The sequence below is a fragment of the Capricornis sumatraensis genome, chromosome 7 (genome assembly GCF_032405125.1).
Source record: "Capricornis sumatraensis isolate serow.1 chromosome 7, serow.2, whole genome shotgun sequence".
In the NCBI taxonomy this organism is placed as follows: Eukaryota; Metazoa; Chordata; class Mammalia; order Artiodactyla; family Bovidae; genus Capricornis; species Capricornis sumatraensis.
The window spans coordinates 79,700,924-79,726,407 of record NC_091075.1 but is presented as its reverse complement, the minus strand read 5'-3'; positions in this window follow the sequence as shown (position 1 = coordinate 79,726,407).

The following is a 25,484-nucleotide window of genomic DNA, read 5'->3' as shown; positions in this document are numbered from 1 at the left end:
AGAATGTTCAGACCACCAGACAATTGTACTCATCTCCCATGCTAGTAAGGTAATGCTCAAAATCTTGCATGCTTGGCTTCTGCGTTACAGGAATCAAGAACTTCCAGATGTCCAAGCTGGGTTTAGAAAAGGCAGAGGAACCAGAGACATAACTGCCAACATTCGCTGGATCATAGAGAAAGCAAAGGAATTCCAGAAAACCATCTACCTCTATCTCATCCACTACACTAAAACCTTCAAGTGTGTGGATCACAATAAACTGTGGAAAACTCTTAATGAGATGGAATTACCAGACCATCTTACTTGTCTCCTGGGAAACCTGTACATGGGTCAAGAAGCAGCAATTAGAACCCTGTATGGAACAACTGACTGGTTCAGGATTAAGACAGGAGTACAACAAGGCTGTTTGTTGTCATCCTGTTTATTTAACCTATATGCTGAGCACATCATGAGAAATGCTGGGCTAGAAGAGATACAAGCTGGAATTAAGACTGGCAGAATAAACATCAAGAACCTCAGGTAAGTGGATAATACCACTCTTATGGAAGAAAACAAAGTGGAACTAAAGAGCTTCTTGATGAGGGTGAAGGAGGAGAGTGAAAGAGCTGGGTTAAAACTAAATATTAAAAAACAAGAAAGCTAAGATCATTGCATCCGTCTCCATCACTTAATGGCAAATAGAAGGGGAAAAGGTGGAAGCAGTGACAGATTTCCTCTTCTTAGGCTCTAAAATCACCGTGGATGGTAACAGCAGACATGAAGACGATTAGTTCTTGGCAGAAAAGCTATGACAAACCTAGACAGTGTGCTGAAAAAAAAAAATACATCACTTTGCTGACAAAGGTCCATATAGTCAAGGCTGTGGTCTTTTCAGTGTCACGTATGGTTGTGAGAGCAGGACCGAAAAGAAAGCATGACATCCAAAGAATTAATGCCTTTGAACTGTGGTGCTGGAGAAGACTCTTGAGAGTCCCTTGAACTGCAGGAGATCAAACCAGTAAATCTTAAAGGAAATCAACCCTGAATATTCATTGGAAGGACTAATGCTGAAGCTGAAGCTCCAATATTTTGGTCACCTGATGTGAAGAGCCAATTCATTGGAAAAGACCCTGATGCTGGGAAAGATTGAGGGCAGAAGAGGGTGTCAGAGGATGAGATGACTGGATGCCATGACCAATGCAATGGACATGAACTTGGGCAAACTCCAGGAGATGATAAGGGACAGGGAGGCCTGTCGTGCTGCAGTCCATGGGGTCACATAGAGTCAGACAGGACTGGGCAACTGAACAACCACAGAGATGTAAAGACTGTGAGCAGATGCAAGAAAAGAAGCTAAGACAATGAAATGTGCCAAAAAAGTATTCCAAATTTATTCCTTGATTCCAGAATTTAAAGAAGACCCAACTGTACTGAATATCCTCAGGTTCTCTGAGGTGCACCTGTCCCTGGCTAACACATTTCCCTGTGCTCAGACAGCATGAATAGCTCTCTTCTGATATGAAACAAGGATTAACACAAAGTTATTCTTCTGTGATTTTAGAAATGTCCATTTTTAGAAAATCAGTAAAATATCTGAATCCTGTAAATCAGAATGCTTTAAGTCATAGGAAGATACCACAGACCTATCTTTATTGTTCCAGAAAATGGTCACAACACACTGTTGAGTTAAAAAAAAAAAAAAGCAGATTACAGAACACCATCAATTCAATATATGTGCACAGAGGGATAGTGACCTAAGCTTAACAAAATTAATTTTTCAGACATGTCAGATGACTTTATCTCCTCTATAATTTCCTGTATTGTTGGCTTTTCATTGAGCATTTATCTTTTTATATGTCAGAAAAAATCAAATTTCTACATTCAAAAAAAAATCAGAATAAAATAAAATAAAAAAAAGAAAAGAAAAGAGCAAGAGAAAGAAAAGGCCCAGTGAAACATCAAAGGACTGAATTTTAATTTCAAACAAAGGATGGTTTGATCCCTCTAAGAGGGAAACCCTGGCATTACTAATAGCTTTCAAGAGCAGGTACAAGAGATGATACAATATTGCCAAAGATTTCTTTGAATTTCTATTAGCTAGCTAAATGCTTTCCCAATTATAAACCTGTTTTACTTTATAAAGTTATTTGAAACCACATCAGTTAGACTTGTAAGAGTAGAAGAGTATTTTATTTAAATGCTTATGGTACAGCTTTTAAATTTGTATCCTGTCCTCTAAGCTGTTCAGAAGCAAGGAGGAAAAAAATCAATGAACACTAGTCCTTCATCTCTGCTCAATTTAGCTCCTTTGGTGAGCAAAGAATTCCTTACGGCAAACGTCCAAAGCATCCAAATTCAGACAGCTTGACAGGGCTTTCAACCAGGTCAGTCCTAACAGAGATAGTAAACAAGTCTCCCACGATGAATTTCATTCACAGAGCAGGACCGATTACGAAGCAGGTTGAACAAATGCACACTACTGACTGGAGATCAATTTTCAGCTTGAGGGACTAAGGGGAACAGCACACAATAAGGCAGGAGGAGGACCAGGAGAATTCAATAGTGTAACAAAAAAAACCAAATGTGATCCTCTTAGTATAAAGAGAGGCCATTTGTATCACCTAACATTCCTACCATATTTACAGAGAAACATTTTGCCTTAGGAAAAAACCCTTAAAATATGCAAATAAAGTTTCACTGAAATCTCATATAGTTTCCTTTAATATATCCAAAAAAGTTAACCTGAACTTAAAAACAAACAAATGAAGAAAAAAAAAAAAATTGCAAATCTGGCTGCTTTCTTTTGTAATGGATGATATTCTCTGTCATTTTCGTTTATGGGTTGTGTATACATGCCTCTGTAACAACTGTTTAGAGTGTAAAATGCTTTTTCTGCCTTTCCCTTTCATGCAAAGAAGATACTCCTTAAAATATATAATGAAAAAATTGGCATAGGCCTTATATGTTTTGCCTCTACTTTACAGTCAATCATTGGGAAAGTGTCACTGTATCCAATTATCTCCGGAATGAATGTGGCAATGTTTCTGCTCTCTATGTCATCCAGACACCTAAAAGCTTTTTATGCTACCTTAGTCTGTCTAGAACTGAAAATTATTAGGCTTAATTTCTTCTACCTAATAGGGTAACTATTATATCCTAGTTTGCTACTCAGAGTTCCTGTATATGCCTATCATCCTGAAACAAATACTAATAGCCCCTTTTCACTGTCAGAGGTGACAGTGGACTATAAATTAACACATCTTCCTAGTGAAAAATTAGTGCAAATCTTGCCCATGAAAAAGAAACAAATCAACAACAAAACATCCTCCCACAACTCCTGCTCTGTTTCATACCACCATCATACTTGATTCCTTCTTCTCATGGCCAATGTTGTTCAGTCACTAAGCTGTGTCCAGCTCATTGCGACCCCATGAATTGCAGCATACCACGCTTCCCTGTCTTTCACTATCTCCTGGAATTTGCTCAAACGCATGTCCATTCAGTCAATGATGCCATCAAACCATCTCACTCTCTGCAGCCTTCTTTTCCTCCTGCCTTCAATCTTTCCCAGCATTAGGGTCTTTTCCAATGACTTAGAGTTTTGCATCAGGTGGCCAAAGTATTGGAGCTTCAGCTTCAGCATCAGTCCTTCCAATGCATATTCAGGGTTGATTTCCTTTAGGAATTGACTGGTTTGGTCTCCTTGCAGTCTAAGGGACTGGCCAATGTATTGAAATAATTTTTGACAGTCTTAATTGCAGTTTCCATTTTATTTTCCATTCAGGCTTCAATATTTTAGGGCTCAAGGTATATCTCTTTAAAGCTACTAAATATATCCATGAATTAATTAACTAAATTCCCCTTTCTCACTCAATATGCCAAAAACAACATGAAACATTAGATATTTGAGCTCTTCATTTTCTTAAAATTGCTTCTTTCTTGTCTATCATTTTCACAGTCTCTTAACTCTTCAAATTCTGCTTGTTTTTCTCTGTTTTTCTTTCTCTTTATTTGTATGATTTCCCTAGATGTTTCATTTCTTATTCTACTTCCTTTTCTTGAGTGATCTACTCTAATCCCAGAATTTCAGCTACCAACTCTGTGACATCTAAATCTGTCCCTTGAATTGACTTTCCCCCCCAAATCCAAGACATTCAGTTTTAATCAGGCTGGTAGATTTTCCTTATGGCATCAAGAGGCTTGATGAATTGAAGAAGTCCAAACTCATTTTCATCACTCTTATATGTGTAATCTTGCTCTAATTCCAAGGGCTTTATTCATCTTTCTAACTTGGAGAGTATCTAATGGTACTTTAGTCCTGGATAGTAATATTCAATAACCTCAGTAAAGTGTATAAAAGCGAAAACATTTTTGACATGGAGAAAGCCAAACATTTAAAATCAGACATGTTGTGGAATTAGTCTGATTTGTCTTCAAAAAAAAAAAAAATCAATCTTCTCCATTTCCTTTTTCTTAATTTAATATATCACAATGATAAATGCATATGGCTTAATATAGGTATATTTTCAGATTACATTTCTTTCTTATATTGCTTGTAAAATTTCATATGTCAATGTTTCTTTGAGTAAATGCTAAACACTAACAAAGCAAAACTTAGGATGCTTCTCACTTGAACCTTACTAACTCGAAAGTACTAGATAAGAAACATTCTATAATTATTTCTCAATGACCAAAATAATAGACTCTTTATTATTTAAAGACTCACAGAGTTCTATAAGTATAAAAAACATTCAAAAACCACGCAAAAAACAGTAAGTATCTGATAAATCAGTTTTACAATAAGTTTTAATTTCTCTAAATCAATCATGGGGAAGGATGTTAATGGTAAAGCGTCTGCTGCTGCTGCTAAGTCTCTTCAGTCGTGTCCGACTCTGTGTGAGCCCAGAGACGGCAGCCCACCAGGCTCCCCCGTCCCTGGGATTCTCCAGGCAAGAACACTGGAGTTGGCTGCCATTTCCTTCTCCAATGCATAAAAATGAAAAGTAAAAGTGAAGTCACTCAGTCATGTTCGACTCCTAGCGAACCCATGGACTGCACGCAGCCTACCAGGCTCCTCCATCCATGGGATTTTCCAGGCAAGAGTACTGGAGTGGGGTGCCATTGCCTTCTCTGGATAAAGCATCTACTTGCACTTAAATAGAAAAAGAAAGTAATCTAGGGACACACTTTCCAGAAAATACTTCTGTACTTTGCCTCAACAAGCAAAATGAAGAATAAAAATTAGCAAAATTCATTGTGTAGCTTACACTAGATAGAAGCCTTGTTCTTGAAACCTTGGATGTACCGATTAAAAATAAGGACAAGGGGAAAGAGGGGGAAGCTCTAAGAATACTCTTAGCATATGGCGTTTCACAAATGAATCCACTGGGGTGCTCTCCATTTGTGCCATAGTGGCTTCTGTTCAGAATCATAGCAAGGAGTAAAATGAAGTCAAAATGAAGCATATCATCTGGTCCTGGTGAAATATAAGCTATAATTCACTGAACACTACTATTTTACATGTTAAGTTGTAGTGTATTAGATTGGAGCTCTATATAACAATTCACATAACACTTTATCAAACACATATTTTAAAACTATCTAAGTATATATTTATACTGTGGGCCATAATCACTCTATTTTAGCATCTATGATAGCCAGAAAACTACTCAAACATTAGGAGGTACATTTTCAGCACAGCATGACCAAATGTAGCCTAGAGATTCCCAATAACATCAGTAAGAGCATCATGGTTCAATCTTAACACACACTGTGTTGAAAATTTACCCCAAAGCATGTAAACAAAAGCTCCCCAAAAGAAATTTAAAATTTTCCAACACAAATCTATCTTTTTCTGATATAACTACAATTCACCATTCTTGAACTCAGAATATAAATTCTTCTCTGTAAAAATCATCATTTTATTTTGAAAGTGAAAACAAAGGAGTAGCAAGTTCTAATAAGTATAGGTCTGTACCCCATTAAGATTAATCTCATTGAGAAACTCTTCCAAATATTTTAATTGGAGATTTCACTCAAAAATCAGATGGCTTAGTAATCTTGTCCTTACCAGAATATGCAACTTTCACTGAATGGTTTTCTGTTGCCTATGATAATAGCTTGGCAAAAAATACTCAGATGGTACTAATTCTCAGTAATTCTTAGTGAAACATATTCTAAATATCAAATTTTGAATTCTTTTTTTGTAATAACATTTTTAAACTGGAATAATTGCTACCTGGAGATTATTAACACTGAAAAAACATGATTAAATAATTCTTCTAAATAAAATTTAATAAAATTTCATAGACTTTGTCATATTGAACTTAATTTTGGCTACTATTAGGAGTAATATTGGAGAAGGCAATGGCACCCCACTCCAGTACTCTTGCCTGAAAAATCCCATAGACGGAGGAGCCTGGAAGGCTGCAGTCCATGGGGTCGCTGAGGGTCAGACATGACTGAGTGACTTCACTTTCACTTTTCACTTTCATGCACTGGAGAAGGAAATAGCAACCCACTCCAGTGTTCTTGCCTGGAGAATCCCAGGGATGGGGGAACCTGGTGGGCTGCCATCTATGGGGTCACACAGAGTCGGACCCAACTGAAGAGACTTAGCAGCAGCAGCAGCAGCAGGAGTAATATCAGATAGCTATCTAAATTTTTCTATTTTTTATAGTAGTTTTAAAACAGCAAAATAGATATGACTATAAATACTTTCTCTGGTAAAAATTCTAATAAAATATAGCATATGACCAGATACGTATTTTTGTGTCTCAAACAGCATTTAAATGAAATGACTGTATTTCTAAATATTTCCCTCCTGAGGAAAGAGATTGGCAAATTCACCTCCTCACATCCAGCAAAGATCAAATGGTAATTACCCAAGAAATGCTTATTCTGAGAAACGCTGGACTGGAAGAAACACAAGCTGGAATCAAGATTGCCGGGAGAAATATCCATAACCTCAGATATGCAGATGACACCACCCTTATGGCAGAAAGTGAAGAGGAGCTAAAAAGCTTCTTGATGAAAGTGAAAGAGGAGAGTGAAAAAGGTGGCTTAAAGCTCAACATTCAGAAAACAAAGATCATGGCACCTGGTCCCATCACTTCATGGGAAATAGATGGGGAAACAGTAGAAACAGTGTCAGACTTTATTTTTGGGGGCTCCAAAATCACTGCAGATGATGACTGCAGCCATGAAATTAAAAGGTGCTTACTCCTTGGAAGGAAAGTTATGACCAACCCAGATAGTATATTCAAAAGCAGAGACATTACTTTGCCAACTAAGGTCCTGCTAGTCAAGGCTATGGTTTTTCCCGTGGTCATGTATGGATGTGAGAGTTGGATTGTGAAGAAGGCTGAGCACCAAAGAATTGATGCATTTGAACTGTGGTGTTGGAGAAGACTCTTGAGGGTCCCTTGGACTGCAAGGAGATCCAACCAGTCCATTCTGAAGGAGATCAACCCTGGGATTCCTTTGGAAGGAATGATGCTAAAGCTGAAACTCCAGTACTTTGGCCACCTCATGCGAAGAGTTGACTCATTGGAAAAGACTCTGATGCTGGGAGAGATTGGGGGCAGGAGGAGAAGGGGATGACCCAGGATGAGATGGCTGGATGGCATCACGGACTCAATGGACTTGAGTCTGAGTGAACTCCGGGAGATGGTGATAGATAGGGAGGCCTGGCGTGCTGCGATTCATGGGGTCGCAAAGAGTCGGACACGACTGAGTGACTGAACTGAACTGAAGATCTTATTAAACACATATTATTTTTACATTAGTGATAGTAGCTCAGTCATTTCCCACTCTGAAACCCCATGGACTATAGCCTACCAGGCTCCTCTGTTCATGGAATTCTCCAGCAAGAATACTGGAGGAGGTTGCCATTTCCTTCTCCAGTTTTTTTACATTAACAACATATTAAACATGTAGTATTCTTCACATAAACAAAGTAACTTTTTATTACATTGACAAAAATTTTCCATGTATGAAAAATTAAAGAGAAAAACTAGAAATAAATTTCAACTACAGAAAGTAAGTTCATGCTTATGGAAATTCAAATTTAAATTTGTTGATGAAAAAAACAGCTTACAAATTAGACAAGTAATAAATAGTAATTTTTCTATACAATTTTCAAATATTTAAGTGCTCACTTGAAATTTATATACAAATCATATATTTCCTAGAATTCCTGTTGACATGTAGATAAAAGAGACCATTTTATTCCCTGCATGTGGATTCCAATAGGTTGTAATGGCTTGAAGTCAGAGGACTTCTTCTGTATGATAATACATACAAGCACCATGGCCAAAGAGACTTCCAAATTCTTCGTAACACAACACATATTAACAAGTAGAAACATCTCACTCAAGAGAATGAGTTATTTACAAACCAAACTGTTGGTAGGAATGTAAACTAGTACAGCCATTATAGAAAACAGCATGGAAATTCCTCAAAATAGTAAAAATAGAGTTGCCATATGCTGCACGTGGGCCTCAGAGGTGGCACTAGTGGTAAAGAACCACCTGCCAATTCAGGACACATGAAAGACACAGGTTCTATCCTTTGGTTGGGAAAAAACCCTGGAGGAGGGCATGGCAACCCACTCCAGTATTTTGCCTAAAGTATCCCATAGACAAAGGAGCCTGGCAGGCTACAGTCCACAGGGCCACAGAGTCAGACATGACTAAAGCAACTTAGTATATGCTGTAGCAAACCCATTCCTGGGATATCCAGACAAAACTATAATTTCAAAAGATACATACACTTCTACGTTTGTAGCAAAACCACTATTTACCATAGCCAAGTCATAGGAACAACCTAAATGTCCACTGACAGATGAATGGATGAAGAAGATATGAGATATATGATACACACACACACATGTATACAAACATACATAGAGCTGACTACTACTCAGCCGTAAAAAGGAATGAAACAATGTTATTTGCAGCAACATAGATGGACTTAGAGATTATTATACCAAGTGAAATAAATCAGAAAGACCAAAACCACATGATATCACTACATGTGGAATCTAAGATACAACACAAATGGATGTATAAGTGAAGCAGAAACAGACACAGATATAGAGAATAGAATCATGCTTGCCAACATGAAGGAGGGTGCAGGAGTTTAGGACTGGGAATTTGAGATTATCAAGCGCAAACTATTATATACAGGATGGATAAACAACAAGGTCCTACTGCATAGCACAGGGAACTATATTCAATGTCCTGTGACAAACCATAATAGTAAATAATATGAAAAATAATATATATGTGTGTATATATATATCTAAATCATTTTGCTGCACAGCAGAAATCAATATAAGACTATAAATCAGTGATATTTCAATAAAATACTTTAAAAAAACTTACAAACTTAGATACCACATTGCACTTGGGTCAAGAGTATTCTATCCTGGAATAAAACATACTTGGTTTCTGGACTCAGCTTCTTCAAATGTACAACCACAGCAAATAATTCAGTTTCTAAGGTCCCAGCTTCTGTATGGGCCCTACTTCTTAGTTTGCTATGAGGAAGTTATACTGTTCAGTATAATAGTTTTAGTATTCCTAAAAGGACATAATCCTTTTAAATATGTAAGTAATCAATAACTAGTTGCTCAATGACCCCCTTCTCTTTTTGTGTTTGAGGTTGTGCATGCTCAGTTATCTCCAACTCTGTGCGACTCCATGGACTATATACCCCATCAGATTCTTCTGTCCATGTAATTTTCCAGGCAAGAGTACCGGAGTGTACTCCCTCCACCAGGGGACGTTCCCCATCAAGGGATCGAACCCTATGTTTTCTGCCTCAGCAGGCAGTTTCTTTACCACTGTACCACCTGGGAAGCCCTTCTCTATTTCACAGCAATCTATTTAATCCTATTAGTTCAAAATTAACTTTTTATATAAGGAATTATATTAAATATATGTTTACTCCTCTAATCCAACAACAGAGGTATACTACCACAAAATTACCAGAAAAGGTTAAAAGCCATCATATTGGTTTTTTTTAAGGCTAGGATATAAGATGCATAGAAAAAGTGTATCTTCTATTTTGTTAACTTCTCCTCAACCACTAGAAGAGAAGGCAATGGCAACCCACTCCAGTACTCTTGCCTGGAAAATCCTATGGATGGAGGCACCTGGTAGGCTGCAGTCCATGGGGTTGCTAGGAGTTGGACACGACTGAGTGACTTCACTTTCATTCATTGGAGAAGGAAATGGCAACCACTCCAGTATTCTTGCCTGGAGAATCCAGAGGACGGGGGAGCCTGGTGGGCTGCCGTCTATGGGGTCGCACACACGGACACAACTGAAGTGACTTAGCAGCAGCAGCAACCACTAGAATTTGTTTTAGAACATGCTCAACAAATATTTGTTAAATGAAAAACATTTAAAAGAAAAAGCCTGTAAAATGAGAACTCATACGTAACTTTCAAAGTGATAGCATTCTATTAAGCTACTAAAAATGTTTTTCTACTCACATTTCAACAGTACTTCCACCTTAGTATATATCAATATCTAAATACTGGACTACAACATAAATGAAATTATCAGTACAAAATCTGTTATAGATTTTGCATACACTATTCTTAAGCAACGCATTCAGTACTCTTTAAAGTGAGAGGTCCACACAGAAGAATTCTATTATGATTGTGATAATAAGGTTATTACCTGAGGCTTTCAGAATTTAACATTCTATTTCATGTATGTGTTAATGGATTACATTATCCAGGTACCAAGCTATGTCAATGCAAGTACTAAATTCACAAAATTTATTACAGATAGGAATTTCAAAGCCAAGAAAGAAAAATATAGAAAAGTTCAATATGTGGCCGCGGATGTCAAAAATATTAAATCTAAAAAGTGCACATCAAAATGTTCTGTAAATATTTATAAATTCAATGTAATAAAGATATATCATTTTTGTGGCTTCCATATTTGTCTGTTGAGCTGCCAGGGCCTAACAGGTAAAACATTTGGCACATTAAGTCTCATTTCTAACAATAAAAATCACACACAAACACGTATGTATGACTAAAGTTGATTTTGTAATATAGTCTGGTTTTGCTTTAGACTTTCTATTGAGAATATTTTACATTTAATTATAACGTTATATATTCTTAAAAATAATCAAGTCTGCCTCACTCTAACTTTTTCCTAAAACTTCCACCTCCTTCAAATCAGAAGAAAGTGGTGGGAAAAAAATTAATCTTTCTTTCAAATTCTTATTTTAATGTGCTCAATATTTTTGGTGATGCTTTTTCTGTTTCCATTGCCAGGCATGAAGTATCTTTTATTTACTAGATACATATGTATATGCATAAAATATCATTGTGTCTGTAGATTTTAAGATAATTTAAAACAGAAAAAGTAAGTTATCTTGGACTGCATAAAACCTAAAGAAAAGTCATGGAACAGTGATAATAATTATATATCTCTCATTTCCCCTAACCAATTTATATTACTTTTAATTTTCTAAAAAAAACACAGATGAACTATGTAATCAAAATAATAACAGATAAATGAGCTGATTTCTTATTATGTGTTAATCAGTCTTCTAGATGTTTTACAAGTATCAAACCACTTAATCCTTTCAAACACTTTCAGTTCAGTTTATAGATGAGCAAACCTCTTGGTTCAGATGGTAAAGAATCTGCCTGCAATGCAGGGGACCCAGATTCAATCCCTGGGTTTGGAAGATCCCTGGGAGAAGGAAATGACAACCCATTCCAGTATTCTTGCCTGGAGAATCCCATGGACAGAGGAGCCTGGCAGACTACAGTCCGTGAGGTCCCAAAGAGTCAAACATAACTTAACAACTATCACTTCAACCTGGGAAAAAATAAAGTCATCTGCCCGTTGAACTCAAAGGAAGAGCTAGAACTACCAATTTAGGTGCTTTTGCTTGAATGTCTGGTCTCAACAATTACCATACCCTTCTTAGGCCACATAAGTCAGGTAGTGAAGTCAGTAGAAGAAGCCACCCCATCTTGCCGCAAGATATCCATGTTCCAAACCCTTCAAATTTGTGAATATCTTAAATTACATGGCAAAGGGGAGTTAAGATTACAAATGGAATTAAGGAAGTTACTCTTCAGACTTTTAGATTAAGAGAATATCTAAGATTATCAGTATAAGGCTAATGTAGCCATAAAGATTCTTATAAATGGAAAAAAAAAGGCAGAAGAAAGAGAAATAGGGAGATGATAATGTAAGACATACTTGGTTTTGAAGACAGAGGAATGAAGCCATGGGCTAAGAAATGGGGGCAGCCTCTAGACGCTGAAAAAGACAAATTCTCCAGAAGTTGAGTCTTGCTAACATCTTTGTGTTAGGCAACTGAGAACCATTTCAGACTTCTGACTGTCAGACTGTGGGATAATAAATTTGTGCTGTTAAGCTACTAAATTTATACTTATTTGTTACAGCAATACAATGGTTAATTTTGTATGTTAACTTGGCTAACCAAATGGTTTACCAATTTTTGGCCAAATACTAGACTAGATGTTCCTGTAAAGGTGCTTTATAAATGTGATTTACATTTATAATCAGTTAACTATGCAAAACCCGCTCCAGTACTCATGCCTGGAAAATCCCATGGATGCAGGGGCCTGGTGGGCTGCAGTCCATGGGGTTGCGAAGAGTCAGACATGACTGAGCGAGTTCACTTTCACTTTTCACTTTCATGCACTGGAGAAGAAAATGGCAACCCACCCCAGTGTTCTTGCCTGGAGGATCCCAGGGATGGTGGAGCCTGGTGGGCTGCCATCTACGGGGTCGCATTGAGTCGGACACAACTGAAGCCACTTAGCAGCAGCAGCAACTACGCAAAGCAGAATATTCTTCATAATATGGGTGGGTCTCACACAATAAGATTTAGGCCTTTGGACCACACACTATGTTTTCTCAAAGAATAAAATATTCTACCTCTAGGATGCAGCATAGAAATTCTGATGACCAGTCTTGCAATTTAAAAATTCAACACCAATTCTTACCTGACTGACTCTCCAGACTAAGCCAGTTCCTTAAAGTCAATCTCACTCTCTCTCTTTCTCTCCCCCTCACCCAATCTCACACTATATGTTTAACTTACTACTAGTAACTTGCTCCTAGTCCTATGTATTACAACTATCCTTAGGTTTATTAGTATACTTAGGAAAGTATATTAGTGACCTTGGGCTGCCATAACAAAACACCACAGATTGGGTGGTTTAAAGACCAGAAATTTATATCTCACAGGCTAGGGAGTCCAAAATTGAAGTGTAAGCCAACTTGGTTCCTGGTGAGACTCTCTTCCTGGCTTGCAGACAGCTGGCTTCCCACTATGCCCTCTTACGGAAGAAGAAGGTGCTGTCTCTCACCTTCTCATAGATACACGCATGTGTGTATGCATCTGTGCTCAGTTGTGTCCAATTCTTTGAAACCCTATGGACTGTAGCCCACCAGGTTAGTCTGTCAATGTCATTTACCAGGCAAGAATACTGGAGTGGGTAGCCACTTCCTCCTCCAAGGGATCTTCCTGACTCAAGGATCAAACCCACGTCTCTGCATTGGCAGGTGGATTATTTACCATTGAACCACCCGGCAAGCCCCCTTCTTATAAAGGCACTCTTCGATTGGTCCTAACTCCAAATGCAGTCACATTATTAGGGTTAGGACTTCAACATAAGAATGGAGAACAATTCAGTCCAGAGCAGAGGAGTAACAGTTCTTCAAAGCACATGTACATATTTTAGTAGCTTTCATATTTAAAATTTATGACAGTTACACAGATATGAACACCTTATCTTAATCAACTGCTTATAAACCTATGGTTTATCATATAATATAATAATTTATATAGCATTGAAACTTTATAAAATTCTCTCAGATTTGGAAAAATTTAATAGTTATTCTCATGTTATATATGATCAAATTAGAATTCAGTGGGATACACTAAATCTCAATACTATAGTCTCACAAAGAGCAAGCTGGAATTGAGCCTACATGCATTGCTTCTAAATACCATAGGCTCTGCATATTCAGAAATACTCATCAACTGTGATACAAGAGAGAAAGTGGGAGAATCTAGAGACTAATATAATAAAGTCAATTTTCAAGAATTATTCACAGTTTCCCATTTATTTCTTAGCTCAGAGTATCCTAAGTCAAGTATGAATATGTAAATTTATCGAGTTCTTAATAGAATAAAAGATAAACTTTAAATATATTGGGCATATGGGACTGAAAGTAATACTAATGTGAAGATTTCTATCAAATGACTTAATAACTTATTCCAAGTGTTTGTAGAGAGGACTAAAATTTTCTCTCCCCAGAACGAAATAAAAGTGAAGAACTGTCATGTGTTTTTCTTAAGTGGTATTTTCTTTGAGTTTATGAAAATGCTGCATTTCTATCTAATTTTTTTCTGAAATATTTTTACCAGAAAATGACTCTAGGAAGGTATTAAAAGGTAGTATTTCAGTGCATATTTTAAAACCAGGCAGTCTGGTTCTTAATTACACCATTTAACCAGTTGTAAACTGTACAAGTTATTTAATATCGTGAAGATTCAGATTTCCTTTAGCTAAAACAGGCATAATAATCCAAGGTTGTTGTAAGGATTAAATTTGAGAATTTACAGGACTTGTCAAATATCTGACAACCAATAATTACTAAATAAATATGACATTTAGTTAGCATTGTGACTGTCAACATAATAATTCTATTTAAAATATTTCAAATTCTCTAGAACATTAAATTTGTCAAGAAAAAACAGAAAATTTAACTGAGGGAGTTTTCATATTTGCAAAACGAAACTGTTTATAATTGGACAAAACTGTGCACTATAACTGTACTTGCAGTGTCCTAGGGTGATTACAGAGCTGTTACACTGATCAGAGATCTGATGCTTATCTGAAGACTAATTCATAGTGCCTCTGTCATTCTGTCGACTACCAGGGGTTAACTCCACAGAACAAAACTGCAGCAGTGTGTGGCTAATTCTTCTGAAAAGAAGTGATGACTCAAATCAAGAAAACTATAATGATATTATACTACTTCATAATTCACAAACTTGTCCAAGAATTACCTCATTTGATCCTCAAAATGTCTTGACAGGAAGGCAAGGCATATATTAGGCTTTTGCCAAAGTAACTGCAGTTTTGCATTGTTGAGCTTAGCCTTTTGATATTGGAATACATTCTTAAATAAATATGGCTATGTCACACATAATTTTTATGTACATTTCTCACTTTATTTTGTTTTGCTAATGACTTATCACTTGCTGTGTATTTTATATTTATTTTAGACTAGGGAAATAATGTTAGATAAAAGCCAAATTCAAGCAAGTTTTTTATTCAAGTTCAAAATGGGTCATACCACCAGAGACACCTTGCACCAGCAACAACACATTTGGCCTAAGAATTGTTAACAAATGTACAGTGCAGTGGTGGTTCAGAAAGTTTTGCCAAGGAAACAAGAGCCTTGAAGAGAAGCATACTGGCCGGTGATTGGAAGTTGATAATGACCAACTCAGAGCATCACCGAAGCTGATCCTCTTACAATTACACAAGAAGTTGCCCAAGAACTCAACCCATACCATCTTATGGTCATTTGCAGTTTGAAGTAAATTAGAAAGGTGAAAGCTTGATAAGTGGGTGCCTCATGAGCTGATCAAAAACTTAAATATATCACTGTTTTGAAGTGTCATCTTATTCTACACAACAACAAACCATTTCTCAATCGGATTTTGAACTGCAATGAAAAGTGAATTGCATGGGACAACCAGCAATGATTAGCTCAGTGGCTGGATGGAATAGAAGTTCCAAAGCACTTCCCAAAGCCAAACTTGCACAAAAAAAAGGCGATGGTCACTGTTTAGTGATCTGCTGCTGGTCTGAAACTCTACAGCTTTCTAATTTCCTGTGAAACCATTGCATCTGAGAAGTATGCTCACCAAGTCGATGAGATGCCCCCAGAACTTCAAGGGCTGCAGCTGGCATTTGTCAACAAAATGGGCACAATTCTTCTCAAAGATAACGTCCAACCACATGTCACACATCCAATGCCACAAGAGTTGAATGTTTGGGCTAGAAAGATTTGCTCATCTGCCATATTCTTCTGACCACTCACCGACAAATGACCACTTCAGCAAGCATCTTGACATTTTTCAGCGAAAATGCTTCCACAGCCAGCAGGAGGCAGAAAATGCTTTCAAAGGTTCGTTGAATCCTGAAGCATGCTTTTTACACTACAGAAATAAACAAACTTATTTCTCATTGGCAAAAATGTGTTGATTGTAAGAGTTCCTATGTTGATTAATAAAGATCTGTTTGAGCATAGTTATAATGATTTAAAATGCATGGTCTGAAACCACAATTATGTTCGCAGCAACCTAATACTATGGCCCTTTTGCTGCTAAGGGAACTGGATTTCTAAGAAGGTAATTTTGCTACTAAGGGAACTGGATTTCTAAGAAGGTAATAATCTGGCCCATTACCAAAACCAGAGCTAAAATCCTTATCTTGAGTCTCCTCATGTGGTGGTGTTTGTAACAATCTTCTTCCAAAGTTGAGGAGACTGATTTTGAAAAAATCATTTATTTACAATAATATCCTATTCTTATAGTGTACAGAAATAATAGCTCTCTTTTTGAGTGTTACATCAGGGTACAGGAGAGGGGAAAAAAGATATTAAGAAGATATTCAGTTTTTAAATTGTCAGTGTGGCAGACTGGAAAGCTAATACAGTCCCTCGTTATTCTTTAAAGATAGAAGCTACACTTCTCAGTTTTGCATTTCTTTACACAGTGATAAAATATGATTGGGAACTAAGTTAATTTGCTCTCCACTAATCAGTACTCATATTTCACAATTCATTTTTACTCTGTGCTTCAAAAATGTAGCAAATTCAATGCATTTTTTAAAAAGTCACTAATGTATGCCTTACATAAGAAGGGAAAAACAAGTTAATAGCTTTTGATGTAGAAAGATCCATTGCCAGCTCTCCCAAAAACCCCTTAAGTATCCTGGAAGTACATAATGAATGTACTCTAACCACCCTTAGAATTACAACCTGGTGAAAGCCTTTGTAATGGTCCCATTACTCTTTGGGCCGAAACTGTCCTGCAGTCTACTTGGGTACTTGCACATGCTTCCAACAAAAATCTGCTTTATATTTTAAAAATTGAAAATAATTGCTACCTCTTTAGTGATACCAGAAACTAGGGTGTTGGTCTGCCAGATCCACCCCCAGATTTAGCTCACAAAAATGTACTAGCATTCTTAAAGCACATACAATCCAGCCTCATGGTTTATTCCACAATGGTCACGCATCAGAACGTGACCAAAGTTTTCAGTAGTGCTTTTATTTCTACAAGTTTCAGAGTTTGTGTTCCTCTTATAAATTTCTGGATAATAAAATATATACCCGCAAAAGGTAAGTCTGGGTGAATGCTTACAATTTCCTCAGCCTGAAGAAAAAGACTTCAAAAAAATCAATTTACACTGCTCAAGTTCCACATTATCAATAATTTTCCTAATATTTTTAATAAAGCACATCTTGGAAAAATGACATTAAAAATGGTCTAAAATTCTCTACTTCCATTTATGTAGTTTCCAAAAATATATAAAAAAGAAGCTGCTGCTGCTAAGTTGCTTCAGTCGTGTCTGACTCTGTGCGACCCCATAGATGGCAGCCCATCTGGCTTCTCTGTCCCTGGGATCCTCCAGGCAAGAACACTGGAATGGGTTGCCATTGCCTTCTCCGGGAATTATTCACTAGATTATTTATAAACGTTTTCCATAATCAGTCTTCTTCAAACAGAGGAAGTTTTATGATAGCAAGGGTAAATTTTACTTACTGTTATATTCAATATTAAAGGAAATCAAACCTGAATTCTCATTGGAAGGACTGATTCTGAAGCTAAAGCTCCAACATTATGGTCACCTGATGAGAACAGCCAATTCATTGGAAAAGACCCCGATGCTGGGAAAAATTGAAGGCAGAAGAAGAGGGTGACAGAGGATGAGTTGGCTGGATGGTATCACTGATGCAATGGACATGAACTAGGGGAAACTCTGGAAGATGGTGAAGGACAGGGATACCTGGTATGCTGCACTCCATGGGGTCACAAAAAGTCAAACACAACTGGGTGACTGAACAAGAATATTCCAGTGCCTTAAACATATCTGTTACATAGTACTCAATTAATATCTGTGAAAACCCTAAATTATGATATTTCAAAACTATTTTTACACATGGTACATATCTTGAAAACAGAGAGAAAATGAGACACATTTATTCTGTTAGTTCATTTAACTTGCTGCCAAAAAATAGTGTCATCTTGACGACTCTAGTACCTAGACTGAGATCTGAATACGGTCTTATGATTGTTTACAGCAGTCAAGAGCTGCACAAAATCCAACCTAGTCTAACTCCTAGTACATATATATGACTATTGGTCCTTAACCTTGATCATTCATGGTGTCCAGAAGTTGATGGCAAAAGGTACCTGTTAATCTATATATCCAAGACTTAAAATCAAGACTAGCCTGATTCCTTGACTCTGCAGCACATCCTTCAAGATCACTTGAACTACACTTTAACACTACCATTGGAGACTTAGTCTCTGGCCTGGTTGTAGTTTTCAACCCCATGGACTGTAGCAGGCCAGGCTCCTCTGTCCATGGCATTTTCAAGGCAAGAATACTGGAGTGTGTTGCCATTTCCTTTTCCAGCAGATCTTCCCAACCTAGGGATCAAATCCAGGCCTTCTGCATTGCAGGCAGATTCTTTACCAACTGAACCACCTGGGAAGAAGGTGTTAGTTACATAGACCCTTTGTCTAATATCCCAAGGCTGATCACTAGTGTGTTTGTGGCTAATATAGGTTAGAAAGAACTTCCACTCAACTCCCATAAATGGGTTAAAAGAATAGTCATTAATTCTATGTTGTGGAAATGAGATAAAGGATCAAACGCATACTGTCCATAGACAACCAAGGGTTTAGATCTCAGATTAGAAGGAAGGGAGCGGATTCAGAGACAAGGCAACTCTGAGTTAAGATTTTGGGCAAGAATTGAGCAGACTTCCTCATCTTGAGAACTCTAACCTGATTTTTACAAATCTCTGAGAATGTGAGCTCCACTTGGAATACCCTTTGCTCACCATAATCTTTCTCATCTCATATTGAGAACTTTCACTCTTAGACTTTAAATATATATAATAACACGGATCCAACAGTAGAGTGTCCTATGGACTATTTTCACTGCCCGAAGCTCCCTGGTGCTCTACCTGTTCATCCTGTCCCATTTTCCTGAGTCTTTGGCAACCACTGATTTTTTTTTAATATAAATGTATTTATTTTAATTGGAGGCTAATTACTTTACAATGTTGTATTGGTTTTGCCATACATCAGCATGAATCTGTAACCAGTGTACACGTGCTCCCCATCCTGAACCCCCTCACCCACCTCCCTCCCCGTACTATCCCTCTGGGTCATCCCAGTGCACTAGCCCCAAGCATCCTGTATCCTGCATCAAACCTGGACTGGCGATTCATTTCATATATGATATTATACATGTTTCAATGCCATTCTCCCAAATCATCCCACCCTCTCCCTCTCCCACAGAGTCTAAAGACTGTTCTATACATCTGTGTCTCTTTTGCTCTCTCGCATACAGGGTTATCATTACCATCTTTCTAAATTCCATATATATGTGTTAGTATACTGTATTGGTGTTTTTCTTTCTGGCTTAATTCACTTCAGTTTCATCCACCTCATTAGAACTGATTCAAATGTATTCTTTTTAATGGCTGAGTAACATTTCATTGTGTATATGTACCACAGCTTTCTTATCCATTCATCTGCTGATGGACATCCAGGTTGCTTCCATGTCCTAGCTATTATAAACAGTGCTGCGATGAACATTGGGGTACATGTGTCTCTTTCAATTCTCGTTTCCTCGGTGTGTATGCCCAGTAGTGGGATTGCTGGGTCATAAGGCAGTTCTATTTCCAGTTTTTTAAGGCATCTCCACACTGTTCTCCATAATGGCTGTACTAGTTTGCATTCCCACCAACAGTGTAAGAGGGTTCCCTTTTCTCCACACCCTCTCCAGCATTTATTGGACACCTTATCTTTGACAAAGGAGGCAAGAATATACAATGGAGAAAAGACGATCTCTTTAACAAGTGGTGCTGGGAAAACTGGTCAACCACTTGTAAAAGAATGAAACTAGAACACTCTCTAACACCATACACAAAAATAAACTCAAAATGGATTAAAGATCTAAACATAAGTCCAGAAACTATAAAACTCCTAGAGGAGAACATAGGCAAAGCACTCTCCGACATAAATCACAGCAGGATCCTCTATGACCTACCTCCCAGAATACTGGAAATAAAAGCGAAAATAAATAAATGGGACCTAATTAAAATTAAAAGCTTCTGTACAACAAAGGAAACTCTAAGCCAGGTGAAAAGACAGCCTTCAGAATGGGAGAAAATAATAGCAAATGAAACAACTAACAAAGAACTAATCTCAAAAATATACAAGCAACTCCTGCAGCTCAATTCCAGAAAAATAAATGACCCAATCAAAAAATGGGCCAAAGAACTAAACACACATTTCTCCAAAGAAGACATACAGATGGCTAACAAACACATGTAAAGATGCTCAACATCACTCATTGATTTTTTTTACTGGTAAGTTTTGCCTTTTCAAAAATGCCATACTGTTGGAATCATACAGTGTGGAATTAAACTGCTTCTTTCCTGGGCAACATGTGTTTAAAATTCTCCATGTCTTTTTGTGCCTTGATAGCTCATTTCATTGTGTTTTTTTTAAGATTTTATTTTTGATGTGGACCAGTTTTTAAAGTCTTTATTGATTTTGTTACAATATTGCTTCTGTTTTATACTTTCGTTTTTTGGTCATGAGGCATGTGGTATCTTTTCTCCCCAGCCAGCGATCAAACCCACACTCCCTGCATTGGAAGGTGAAATTTCAACCAGTGAACCACACTGTTAGCTCATTTATTGTTATCTGTGAATAATATTCAATTGTCTGGATGTACCATAGTTTGTTTTTACATGCATTTATTAAAGGATATCTAACAAGATTTAGCAATTATGAATGAAACTTCTATAAACTTTTGTGAGCAGGTTTTTGTGTAACATGTGTTTTCATTTGATTTGAATATATACCAAGGATCATGACTGCTGTATCACACAGTAATAATGCAGTTTAAAAAAAATTGTTAAACTGTCTGTCTTCCAAATAGTTGTATCATTTTGCAGTACCATCAGCAACGAATTAGAGTTCCTGTTCCTCCTTTGCCTTCTCAACAAACTGGTGCTGTCAGTGGTTTGGATTTTAATCATTCTAAAAGGTGTGTAATAGTAATTCACTGTTTTAATTTAGAATATTCTAATGACAAATGATGCTCAGCATATTTTCATAGGCTTATTTACCAACTACATATCATCTTCACAGAGCAGTCTGTTCAGTTCTCTTCCTCACTTTTTAACTGGATTTTTTGTTTCAATATTGCATTTTTAAGAGTTTTCCATATACTGGATATCAATTTTGTCACCCATAGGTTTTACAGATTTTTCTACCAGACATAATATCTTTTTTCATTTCTCTTAACTATGCCTTTCACAGAGCAGGTTTTATTTCCATGAAGCCTTACTTGTCAGTATTTTTCTTTCATATACTGTGCTCTAGTTGTTGTATATAAATTATTCACCAAACCCATGGTTACCTAGACTTTATCCTATGTGATCAAGTAGGAGTTTTTTTCTGGTTTTAGACTTAAGTCTTTGATCCATTTTTTTTTTATTTTAAAATCTTTCTTACATGCGTTCCCAAACATGAACCCCCCTCCCACCTCATTTTTGAGTTAATTTTTGTGACAAGTTTAAGGGCTGTTTCTAATTTCATATTTTTTGCATGTGGATATATAGTTGCTGCACTACCATTTGTTAGAAAGCTATCTTTTCTTTATTAAATTGTCTTTGCTCTTTTGTGAATGATGAGTTAACTGTATTTCTGTGGGTCTACTTCTGGATTATTTTTCTGTTCCATTAATCTTGACAAAAACAGTCTGTTCACTCTTCACCAAATACCATACTACCTTAACTCTTGTAGCTTTCTTAAATCTTGAAGTTGAGTAGTCTTAAATTCTAGTTTTCTCTTAGAGAGTTTTATGAACACTAAGATACATAATGTATCCAGGTGTGAGTAACATAATTTCAAATTGACTCTGATGATAATATTATAGGTTGTGTTATGAATTTATAAAAGCACTAACTATTGGCAGAGACAATGAAGCCTAGCAACCCGTTGCTACTTCTTCCTAGACATACCAAAAGAGGGCTATTCCCAGTTCTCCTTGCAGTGAGGTTGCAGAATAAGTAAGTTCTGCATTATGAAATGTGTGAGACCTGCCCCGCAAAATATAGTTCTTGGTCTTCTAGCTCTCTTTATACTACCATAGCAATGTTCTTGTTGTTGTTTAGTCACTAAGTCATGCCCAACTCTTTGCAACCCCATGGACTGTAGCACACCACACTTCTCTGTTCATGGGATATCCCAAGGAAGAACACTGGAGCAGGTTGCCATTTCCTTCTGCAGGGTATCTTCTCAACCCAGGGATTGAACCCTTATCTCCTGCTTGGCAGGCAGATTCTTTACCACTGAACCACCTGGGAAACCCCACAGCAATATTAGAAGCCACATATTCCAGAAAGAATAACAACACAATGGAAGTAACCTGGATCTACAATAAGGTATTAGAGAAATACTCAAGAAAATCACCTTATACGCACTCAGAACACTGAAGACAGTATTTTAAAATACTATTTGAAAACACAGTATTTTACTTAAAGTTAAAATCTGGAACAAAGCAGAATGTCCCTTCCTAAGATCTGGATATCCTTTTTTATCTCCTCCCTATCAAATAACACAAAACACCTAAGATACTAACTACTCACAACCTAGACTGGAAGATACCCATTTCATTCTTTCTAACTGCTATATAACATGCATAATTTATTTATTGGCATTAAATTCATAGGGTCCACAAGCACAGAGCCTGAGGTGATTCGGTTATCTTCCCCTCAAGTGGGACAAGTGAAAAAAAGAAAGAAAAAAGAAAACAGGAACTCTAAAAAAATAAGCTGATCTTAGACAGCATGGAAAGGGGGTTTCTTAGAAAGCAGTAACTGTAATGAAGATGTGCAGCATTTCACATATTATCTTTTTTAGCAAAAGAGCTCATAGGATTTTGGACTTGATCTTGCTATTTCAATACATGTGTGGCTGTTTGAGAAAACTAATAATTCTCTCAAAATATTCTCTTTGATGGCACCAAAGAGCAGGATATAATTATGTGTCCTGATGGACTGCTCACTTGAGTACACCCTGGAATAACCCATGCCCTTGGCAAAGAATAGAACATTGGTATTGTACTTCACAGAGAGAAAACAGATTCTGTATTTAAGTAGTCATTGCATAAAGTCAGGAGAAACAGTAAAACTATCTGTATGTATATAAAAAGTCAATACCAGGAATAAAGTTTACCAAGAGCCTAAGCATTCTATTCCTCTATAAATCTGGTCATTTAATAAAATAATCTTCGCATGCTTAATCAGAGTAAGAGTTGGACCATTTTATTTATTTATTTTTTTCATTAGGTTTTAGCCAGGGTAAAGAAAACTTCTCCTCTCATAAGAGTTCTCCTACTCCGCACATTTGAGAAACTGGGCAGCAAGAGAGACTACCTATAATGCTTTCTACACCTTAACCTCCCATGACTTTTTGAAATTCAACAAGCAGAAGACTCTTTAATAGTGTATTGCATTTATATCTGTTTAAAGGTTAACCAGTGCATATACATTCAGCACACAAAGTGCCAAAAATAATAACTTAGATCCCCAAATGAATGAGCTTCTTATACATATAAAATTGCTTACAAAGGAGAATAACAGACAAATTAACATAATTCCTTCTTTCCTCAGTATACTTGGCAGCAGAGAACAACCCCCCACTGGTAAAAAGCTGCTCCATCTGCCATCCTATTGCAAGAACAGCTCGCTTTCTTGGAAAGATGATTTATTGGATAACCAACTCATATCTTTCATTTCTGAGGGGTGGAAGACTTTGTAGGGAGGTTTTTATGGAGAATGTCCACTGATGAAAATACCTAAAAACCAGTACTCTGAATCAGTGAATTATCAGCAATCTGTCTTTTTTTTTTTTTTTTTTTTCCTGCTAACCTCTTTACTTTTCACTTTCATGCACTGGAGAAGGAAATGGCAACCCACTCCAGTGTTCTTGCCTGGAGAATCCCAGGGACGGGGGAGTCTGGTGGGCTGCCGGCTATGGGGTCACACAGAGTTGGACACGACTAAAGGGACTTAGCAGCAGCAGCAGCAACCTCTTTAAAGCGTAAGGTTGCTATTCTTATCTGAAGACACTGTTATGCTAAACATGATTTATTAGAGTAGTGTACATGTATCAGAGATTCTTTAGTAGGATAAGTGATCATTGCTATATAGCAATAAGGAAGCATCAAGATGGAAGTAAATGTCTTATTAATTTCAGATATAAACAAGGAGTAGATAAGATGCCAGTATCATACCCCAGCTTTTACCCTCCAGCATGTTAAATCTGTAGAGGCTTGGTAGAGGGCAAAACAAAAAGAGTTTAAATGGTTTGACTCAAATCTCCACTTACAAATATGACAGAGCCAAATTAGGGTACCAGATGTCCTGACCTCAGATACTGAACCACACAGTGGACCAAGGCATCTCTTAATTTACCAAATTCATATGGGTTTCATGGAAGTAATTGACAGATGTGACTTTTCTTCTTCCTTCCTATCATTCTCCCTTCTGGAAAATCAATTAGAAATGAGCATCATTTAAAGCTTTACATTTGAATGACTCAAAACACTTTGATATACTTTGAGGCCATATAATTTGAAGGAGTCTTTTCTCTATATGTGCAACAAAAATATAATTAAAGAACTTCCCAAACAAATAAATATTTTATTTTGTTTTTAAGACAAATAAAATGCAAAGGCAAAATAGTATTGTTTTCCACTATTACCTTTTTAAATAAGACAGTAAACTATAATACCTATCATCAATCCAATAATGATGATTGTGCAAATTCCTGCTTCTGTGGCTTCATGACCTTCTGAATTACAATCTAATGAGAGTAAGGTTTCAAAAATCATTTTAAGACAAGGTAAATCTTAGGAACTATTATTCCATTCAGTTTTACATATGCATTTTAATTTTTCTACTTTATGGCTCCATTAATCTCTCATTTCAACAGCCCCCATTTTTAATTAAAGTACAAGTTTTGCAGATCTTATTTTTATTGCTGACTGATACCTTCACTAATGGTTTTTATTTTATTGTGAACTTCAAATGCACTTATAGTGTCAGGGTGAATTAACACACTAGCAGCTGACTGAAGTGAATGAGCAG